This window comes from Aotus nancymaae, unplaced genomic scaffold (assembly GCF_030222135.1).
Source record: "Aotus nancymaae isolate 86718 unplaced genomic scaffold, 86718_ANA_hifiasm-v0.15.2.pri h1tg000156l, whole genome shotgun sequence".
Classification (NCBI taxonomy): Eukaryota; Metazoa; Chordata; class Mammalia; order Primates; family Aotidae; genus Aotus; species Aotus nancymaae.
In genome coordinates this window covers 27,406-37,117 of record NW_026988571.1, presented here as the reverse complement: position 1 = coordinate 37,117, position 9,712 = coordinate 27,406, and the positions used below count along the sequence as shown (strand labels likewise).

The 9,712-nt window shown below is 54.2% G+C and overlaps 1 long non-coding RNA gene across 3 annotated transcripts in view; it reads right to left on the bottom strand.

Moving 5' to 3' along the window:
• Positions 1-674: 674 nt before the first annotated feature.
• The window catches only part of LOC135272963 (uncharacterized), a 35,166-nt gene continuing 26,128 nt past the window's right edge, over positions 675-9,712 (bottom strand). For 2 of the 3 annotated variants that reach the window (XR_010340861.1, XR_010340860.1), the window contains exons 3-5: positions 3,383-3,512; positions 1,697-1,780; positions 675-768 (exon numbers count right to left, since the gene is read on the bottom strand). This is a non-coding gene — a long non-coding RNA (uncharacterized LOC135272963). Of the gene's footprint in view, positions 769-1,696; positions 1,781-3,382; positions 3,708-9,712 lie in introns of those variants that run through there. The other variant, XR_010340859.1, reaches the window with a different exon arrangement.

Genomic DNA, 9,712 nt, shown 5'->3' with positions numbered 1-9,712 from the left:
CCCCTGTCCAGAGACCCAGGGCCACCGGCACCCAGCTCTGTGCAGAGTCCCTGGACCCCGGCACCTACCCCTGTCCTGAGACCCAGGCCCCGGCACCTACCCCCGTCCAGAGACCCGGGCCCCCGGCACCTACCCCTGTCCACAGACCCAGGCCCCGGCACCTACCCCTGTCCAGAGGCCCAGGACCCCAACACCTACCCCGGTCCAGGACCCCACATCTAGCCCTGTCCAGAGATGCAGGCCCCGCGACACCTACCCCTGTCCAGAGACCCAGGCTCCCCAGGACCTGCCTCTGTCCAGAGCCACTGGACCCCAGGACCTGCCTCTGTCCAGAGGCACTGGACCCCGGTACCTACCCAGTCCCAGGCCCCTCGGCACCGACAACTATCCAGAGATCCAGGCCCCCCGGATCACACCAGGATTACAGGTGTGAGCCACCGAGCCAGGTCAGAATTCCCCGGGGCCTTGAAACAAAGATATCCCGACAATTAACAAGCCTTAACAAAACTACATTTGAGAGGTGAAAGGAAGTAATTATTTAATTTTCTGTCTCTCTCAATATTTCCACTATGTTTATAGACAGACACATGCCAAAAGGGCAGTTACAAAGAGAGTACTTCTGGGAGGACAGACCAAGAGAGACTCACCTGCCATTTCAGTCTCAAAGAAGCCAATGATAGACCGCATGAAGGACAGGATCCACTGGTCCGTCATGGTGGGCCTTTTTCTAACTGTGTTCTCATTGGAGAGAAATTCTACTTCTTCTTCCTAGGAATGAACAATCAGTTAAACACTTGCACATTGGGGTAAGTTACTATAAGGAAATCAACTTTTACAATCTCTTAAACAAACAAATAACAAAAATCCCAAACACTGCTGGCAGTGTGAATTTCTGATTTTCAGCAATACTTTCACCATAAGCACCAACGTACGACATTAAGTCCTCGATTATGTTTTTGAGTGAACCGAAGAGAGTTTAGGAAAACATTACTTCTCTGCACCAAATAGTAATTAAGAATTGAGAGAGATTCTAAAACCTTGTCAGAAAGTGCAGGGTTTAATTCCTTTAAACCTCAGGAAGGAAGGACAGTAAAACTGTCTAGGACTGAATGATTGTCCACAAACTCAAAATGAGTACTGAGAAGGAACTGCCATGCTAAAGCTGTTCATTTTACCCAGAATGTTCTATCCCACTCTGCAAAATCCTCCTTGATCTTAAGTCCCTGCTCCACACACAGAACTCATGTCCTGCTTTGTTTCTCTGGCAGCACCACAACCAGCCTCTAGCATACACATATTAGCTCCAGCATAGATATATCTCACATGGCTCTGTAGGTACAAAATTAAAATAAATGGTGAAAGAGAATTCGAATACCAACAAGACAGGGAACCTAGAAAGGAAGGAAGGCAGAGGCAATCCACATCTAGCCTGGGGAGGACTTGGACAGCTCGACCAACACCCAACAGAGGTCCTCTTCCCCAAACGGACCTCTAGGTTGAAAAATGCCTTTATCATCTAGAAAACTATTTGGGGAGTTGAAGATCAACAAGCACACCAACATAACACCCAAATCGTAACAGAGATGTGTTGTTAAAAACCTAAGTATAAACGAAACCTAACAATTCTGACCAATAGTATAGGAGACGCTTACATATAAAACAATAAAGACACACAAGGCAAAGCACTGGTCTGTACCTGCGCGCATCAGCACCATACTTCTGGATGATGGAAACTGGATCTGGATAATTCTTTTTCCGTTTGCTCATTTTTTGGCCGTCACTTGTAAAACAAAAGGGAGATGCCAATTAAGTCAGTCATATCACAGATGATCTTGATATATAAGGATACAAAGCATTTGCAAATAGGAATACAAAAAAGGAAATGGGAAGGAGTAACTCAGAAGTTAGCGTTAACAGGCCAGGCATAGTGGCTCACGCCTATAATCCCAGCACTTTGGGAGGCCAAGGCAGGCAGACCACCTGAGGTCAGGAGTTCGAGACCAGCCTGGCCAACATGGTGAAATCCCGTCTCTTACTAAAAACACAAAAATTAGCTGTGTGTGGTGGTGCACACCTGGAATCCCCACTACTGGGGACGTTGTTTCGGTAAGTTTACCATCGTTTTGCTTCAATTGCTCTCCACCAATCTTCTCAGCTAAGATCGAGGTGAGCTGCACGGCGGAAGAGGGCTGCGTGTAAGAAGGCAGCTCTGTCTCAGAGGACAAAAGGCCTGGGAGCACCCGGACAGGCAGGCACTGCGTGGAGGTCGCTCCCCTCCCAGTGGCCACTGTGGAGGCATTTCATAGAAATGCTCAAGGACCATTCACATTCAGAATCGGGATCAAACCGAGAACTCATGAGGGATATCGGACAGGAGTCAGAAAATGAGTTTCTCACACAACCGGAGCAAGGAGGGGAGAACCCTGGGCTTCACACTTGCAATCCGCCGCCTTCCCTGCAGTGTGGCCCCGGTTATGTTGTCTCGCAACTCTGCCTGCATGAGTCCAATTGTCTTAGGAAGGGGCAAATGCTTCCTAAGTGCCAACGGGAAGTGTCAGAGTACTGGAACATATTAATATTAATATATCAACTTTCACCCAAAAAAACCTGAAAGCATTTGCAGACAGCAAAAACAGCTTCATTATCCTTTCGTTTGTATAATATATCTCTGGAAAGATGAAAAAGAATCAGAACACCCGTTTGTTACAGGAAACAAAATGTTGTGGACAGAAAAAAGTGGGAGGAAGACTGGTCACTGCCTAGTCCACTGTGCACAATTTGAATTTCGAACCATGCAAAAGTATTGCTTGGTTAAATTCAAGTCATTTAAAAGATAAAAAATAAATATTTAATACAAGCACAATATGCTGGGAAACAAAATCAAAGGCTTTCTGGCCACAGAGCCACTCTTTCCCAGACTGAGGCTTTCCAGGAAAGGCTTTCTGCCTGAACCAAGCAGAGGATCCAGATGTGGATCGTCTGACAAACACAGGGCTTCTTGGGAAGTGTCCTAAATTGTGTGTAGGAAGTGCAGCCCCTGTTGAGATTCATCAAGAGAAGGAAAGAGCCCAAATGGGAAGGAGCATGGGTTGAGGGGCACAAAAGTAGGTCTGTTGACAAAGAACGGAAGTAAAGGGGACATCAGGTTGAAGCTTTGTGCTGTGAGTCAGAAGGACAATTTAAAAGTTGCCTAAAGAGGCGCACACAGTCCGCGCTGCTGCCCTCCAGCTGGAAGGGAAGCTCAGCTCTTGCCTACTGACTGGAGCCCTGCACAGAATGTCCCCTGCCGCGACCGGTACTTACTGCAGCGCCCCTCCCCCTCTGCAGAATGTCTGGGTCCTATGTTCTAAACTGCCATACTTTCAAATTTTACCTGACCTACCTGAACTCAGGAGAATCTGTTGAGGCAGGTCACTCTCTGGGTCCTGCCCTTGACTTTTCTCACCACAGAAACTGCCAGACAGCGGTGGTCAGCACCCAGCCTGAGGCGATGGCTTCAAATGGAGGTGAGTCTGTAGGGACAAGGGCATTATCCAATTCTCTGCCATGTTTCAAATCCTTGGGAATTCAAATTTCACAGTGCCCCAGGGGACAGCTGATAGGGCTGATGTCCAGGAGGGAGGAAGCACTGGATGTTCCCAAATACATCACACCTGGGGAGGGCCATGGCACCCTGAGTCTGTGGTTAGGGAGGACGGCTCCTTAGAGGTGGACCAAGGTGCCTGGGGGAATACACCATGTAGGGGAAAGGATGGAGTGGATGTATTGATTCTTTCTAGAGGGGGACAGGTCACATCGCCGTGTCTTTGTAGGGAGTGGTGGGATCGTGTTGTGCTGGTGGCCCAGGGAGGATGACAGGCAAGTCTGAGCCCTGTGTTGTGTGTCTTCAGGCACCTGGAAGGTGCCCTTCCATATTGTTCAGAGGGATTTGGACTGGACGTTTCTAGATCTTAGGGAAGAGTGGGGAGAAGTGGGCTCAGCCAGAAAACTGTTGGGTGGGTTGTCTGTGACAGAGCACGCAGTGACAGCCTCTGGGTGGGCGAGGCTGGAGCTACTGTAACTGCCGCAGCCTCTCAGCTCCCTCCCCAGAGGTGGCTTCTCCGTCGGTTCAGGTGGCTGTTGGCTCTCATTTAACAGGGGTGGGGGCAGTTGGGGAAGATCAGGCAACACGGCCTGGGCTTCCCAGCTTGTTCTGAATTCTTCGTCCTTTTGTGGAAGCTCAGGTCTTCAGACCCACTTCCTCTTGTCTGCTAGCTCATGGCCTGTCCTCTGCACTTTGTGTTACTGTGGAGAGGAAGAATTTGTCTCTTTTCCATGTCTACTACCTCATGAACAGGGGTCAGGTGTGGACTCTTGTTGGTTCTCAGTGGAAGGGTCTGGAAAGACTGGTTTCCTATTCAGTAGAGGAAGGAGAGTAGCGTACAAATAGGAAGACGGTCCTCTTATTATTCTCCTTCAAGTCAGGATGTGTGTCCTGACTGATGAGGTGCATGTGCTGTATCCCTAGTCCCCTTGACTGGAGACTGCATGAGGTCCTAGTGAACAGGGATGAGCTCCAGACAACTTTGCCACACCTGGCCTGTGGCCCAAGAACTTCTGGTTCTTGGTTGGTCACTAGATTCAGTTATTGGGAGCTCAAAGGAAAAGGACCAGAGACGGGCTCGTTGTCCCATGACCTATTCTAACATGACCAGCAGCTGTGGAAATCCCTGGACACCTCCCCTGACAGCCCCACTGCTCACTGCTTCCTGGCTGTGCTCTAATCGTGTGCAGCTGTTGCTGGCTGAGCAATCAAAGTATCTCAGGGAACTCCACCACTGCTTCTCAGACCTGCCCCCTGGGAACACACCTTCCTGACTGGCAGCCAGGACCACCGAGCACTGAGGAAAGGGTGGCCCAAATCTGACCCCTGTTTAGCACTTGCCGTGCATGGTGCCAGGACAATCACTTGCACACTGGCCATAACACATATGGGTTATCTTCAGGGTTCACAGGGTGCTGGCTTGGGACAGATTTCTTTCCAATGATTTCCTTCCTTCCTTCTTTCCTTCTTCCTTCCTTCCTCCCTTTCTCTTTTTCTTTCTTTTTCTTTTTTCTTTTTTTTTTTTTTAACAGAGTCTTGCTCTGTCACCCAGGTCAGAATGCAGTGGTGCAATCTCGGCTCACTGTAGTCTCTGCCTCCTGGGTTCAAGCAATATTCCTGCCTCAGCCTCCTGAGTAGCTGGGATTACAGGCATGCACTACCACACTCAGCTGAGTTTTGTATTTTAGTAGAGACATGGTTTCACCACATTGACCAAGCTGGTCTTCAACTCCTGACCTCAGGTTATCTGCCCACCTCGGCCTCCCAAAGTGCTGGGATTACAGGCATGAATCGCCACACCCACTCTAATCAGTGGTTTTATTTTGTTGTGCTGAGCTAGGACAGAAAGGGGTTTTCAAGAGCTTCAGGAAAAGGAAGACTGAAGAGGAGACACGACCATAATATTAGGAATCTTCTGGCTTCCTATAGGCCTTCTGAGCGCATAGCACCGCCCTGGGGGAGGCCCCTCACCTGCTGCTGAGCATGCTGAGGGCCACCAAGCCGGCGAGAGATTCATCCCTGACCCATGGCTTGGGAGATGCCTGTAAGGCTCACAGGGTCTGCCAGGGAGACCCTCAGAGGCAGCGAAGGCTTGGCTGTTGCTTCTTGGCAGACCGGGGTCAGGGAGTCTAGTGGAGCCAGGGCCAGGCTCTCTAGCGAAGCGACCCTCCCGTGGAGGAACAGAGCATGCGATACACACTCATGGACACGTACAAGCTGCAGAGTTTCCTTGTCCCACACCCTCAGCTGTTGGGACACCCCTCTGATTCCCAGTGACTAGTGCGGACCTGGAGACCCCAGCTCATTCACCTCTTTCCTTTGTCTCCACAGCATGCCCAGTGCTGGAGCCAAGTGTGACCAAGAACCCTGGCACCTCCATGCCAGTGTTCACGGCTCTGCCCTTCACCACACCTGCTCCCAGCCCAGCACACGGGCCGACCCTCGTGATTACAGTGGTTCCTCCAGGCAGCTCTCTGGTGCTGTCTGCCTTCCCCAGCACCCCTCTGGTGGCAGGACAGGATGGCCAAGGCCTGAATTGGGCTGGGGCTTCCAACGCCCTTCTCCAGATAAAGACAGAAGCGGGGCCTATGAAGGCCCCTCAGGCACAGACCTTGGTCCTAACTCAGGCACCCCTCGTCTGGCAGGCTCCAGGCACCCTCTGCGCGGGTGTCACCTGTCCACCTCCCCGACCCCTAGCAGCTGCCCCTGCGGTGCCCGCTAGGGCTGCCCACGTCATTGGGGGCACCCGGGCCTGCGAGGGAGGCTGGTCCCAGAGCCTTCCTCCTCCAGCACCACCACCGGCTCCCCAGCCGGCCCCCATCATGGCCCCAGGGAATGCTTGTCCATGGCCACAAGGGGCTCATGGAGACGGCAGCCAGGCTCCCTCCCAGGCCAAGGCCCAACCGGACGACTCCTGCAAGAGCGTGTATGACAACTTCCGACTCTGGCAGCACTACAAGACCCTGGCCCGGAGGCACATTCCCCAGAGTCCAGACATGGAAGCGCTTTCCTGCTTCTTTATGTGAGTGTCCTCGGGGCACCGGAGTTCATCTCGCAGCTCACCCGTAAAGAGGCTGCTGGATGGACGGGAGGTCACGCCGTTCAGGGAAGCTTGCAGGGTGGTCTTAAAGGTGACGGGTGGAGCTATGGAAGGGCACATTTTCAGCAACATTAATCTGGCTGCCGCTCAGGACAGACTCTCAGGGGCCTCATCTCACCTGCCCCTCACTGTCCTGTGAGTCCGGCCAATCCTTACTTTCAAACATTGTCATGACAACGTTTACAGAAGACCCAGATCAGAGAGGGTTCCCGGTCCAACATGAGCCACGGGTTGGGTTTAGTGCACCCCAGTGCCTCCCCTTGACCTGAGTGGCAAAGGCCAGGGGCACATCACATGGAGCTGGGGGTGGGAGGTGCAGGAAACCGGCACACGCCCACTGTTCTGCTGAGGTCCAGCTGGCACAGTGGTGGTGGAGCCTGCACAAGGGATGGTCTTGGGCCCCGCACTAGGGTCCATGCTGGGCAGGTATTTGCAGCTTCGCCCTCGATCCCTTCTAGAAGAAGGGACAATGATGCTTCATTCAGAGGATGGTGAGGAGGTGACTTGAGCTCACATATGAGGCACATAGCACAGTGCCCGGCACATGCTGGGACACATTACATGATAGCTGTTATGATTACTGTCCCTATTGCTATTGCTATCAGAACTAGGCCATCTAGGACAGCGCTCCCCAAAGCCACGGGCTCCAGTGATGGCTCTCAGTGCACCACGAGTCCACGAGCCCACGAGCCCAGCAGTTCAGGGCTGTGGACTGTGGTGACTGAGGCAGCAACGCCTCAGGTCTGAGGGTTTGTCGATTCAGTCCCAGTCCTGCCTCTCTCCATCCTGCAGGGCCTCTGTGACCCTGTGTCCCCCGCTGATGAGCAAACCCGTACTCCACGGGAGCTTGAGCACAACCACCAGGCAACACACTGGCCACTCCCTAGGCAAGTCCCCTGCCCAGGCTGTAGGTGTAAGGAGGCCCCATCATTGTTCCCAAAAATCTTGCCGCCCCTGCATCCTGGAACTGGTTGCATTCTCCCTTGGAGCTGAGTCCCGGTGCACTGGGGACCCTGATTCTCAGAGTGGAGTCGCCCCAGGCTCACAGGCTTGGCGTGGAGTGGGCTTCGATGCCGCTCTGCTTTGGTTCTGGTTTCTACTACTCTCCAGGACCCTGAGGCTATGTCCCCAGGGGCTACCTTACTCCAGAGTCCCCAGGAAGCTGCTTAAATGCTCAGTCCTGGGGCCCTGGAACCTGCACGTTAACCCTCGCTCCCCGGTCATTCTGTGTGTGCGCTGTCTCAGTCAGTTCGGGCTCTGTCATAACAAATCCTACAGACTGGATGCTTCATCAGGACACAGTCACGTCTCCCAGTTCCAGAGGCCGGAAGTCCCAGATCAAGGCGACAGCAGATTGGTGTCCTGGCTGGAGAGGGCTGCCTCTGGCCGTGTCCCCTTGTGGCTGAGAGGGACAGCCCTGCTGTCTCCTCCTGCCCTTATCGGGGCTCGGATGCCATGACAGGAACCCACCCTCATGACCTGCTCTAACCCTGACTGACTCCAAGAACCGACACACTGGGGCTCAGGGCTTCAGCACAGGAATGCTGGGGACACACACGTTCCACCCATAGTACTGAGTTCACTTGTCAACACTGAGGACTCGAGGGGCAGTAGGAGAGGCCACCCAGTGGCTTGTGTTGATGTTTGATCTTGGGGGGGTGTCCTAGAGGCTGAGGAGCCCACGTGGGGGAAAACAGGATGGGGACACATGGCAGGACAGGTGTGGGGAGGACAGGGGCCGGGTGTTGGGACCAGGTGGGCTTGGGATGGAGGGTAGGCTTATGGACTGGGACTGACTGCACCGCCTTACAGCCCAGTTCTCAGAACCCTGGCCCGGCGAAAGCCCAGCATGACCCTGGAGGAGCAACTGTGGCGGGCCATGCGGGAATGGCAGCACATCAGCAAGTCTGACAGGATCATCTATTACCAGATGGCGGCAAAGTGAGTCTGGGATGCAGGGGCAGAGCCCGCATGGCACGGTAAGAGAAGGTGACAGAGGCCCGGTGGCCATGGTGGCTTCTCAGCGTGGAGCATGAGGGTGTGGACAAACACAGGCCCTCCTGGGCCCCTGCCTCCCTCAAGAAACTGCTCCTCCCTCCTAGAGTGCTCTGGGGTCTCTATACTGCCCTGGTGGGAAGCCACGCCCTGCTTGGCCTGGGGCCAACCCCTGCCTTGACACTGGGGGTCATGGAGGGAGCAGCCAGCATCACAGCCCAAAGGAGATCACCGCCAGCTGTGGGGATGGGGAGAAGCGGGGCTGGCGACTATAGACAGAGCGGGATGCACTCTCCTCACAGCAGTGGCCACGAGTCGGTTTTCACCCATCCCGGCCTGGCCAGGATTGGAGAAACCTTCGCTGGGTCAGGGGCCACCTGCGTCCAGGACACCATGAGACCCATCTCTGGCCTCCCTGCCTTTGCTCCCGGGAAGTCCCCTCCGTTAAGACAGAAGGACAGCAGCCTTGGGGGAAAGGGGCCCAGCTTTTGCTTCCTCCTGACCAGGGGTCTCCCAGGCCTCGTGCTCCTGGGTTATACTTCAGGGACCCATAGTCCCAACCTCAGGACTCCTGCATCTGGGCAACATTCCTGACACCTTCTGCCATAAACCCCACCCCTGGCCAGCTGAAGCCAGGAGGAGGGGTCCCCCTGGTGCCCTCCTGGGCCGCGTGGCCCTGACTTGAGTCAGGAAGCCCTGTTGATGCCATGGGCTCTGCGGGGGCCGGGTGAGGGAGGGAGAGCCCAGAACTCTGGGAGCAGCTCCCTCTGGGACTGGGGGACAGGCCCCAGGCAGGGCCTGGACAGCCCGTCCACGGCACGCCTTCCCATCCCTGCCATCGGCTGCTGCCTGGTCCTGGGGGCAGGGGGCCTGGACCCTCTCAACACGGCCTATAACCTTTTTCACCCCAGGTTCCTGGAGTTTGAGGCTGAGGAGGAGACGCGGTTTCAGAACTCACAGCGGATGAAGGGGCCCCAGTGCCTGCCTCCTCCAGCCCTGCCGAGGCTTGAACCTCAGAAACCGTTGGCCCCTGA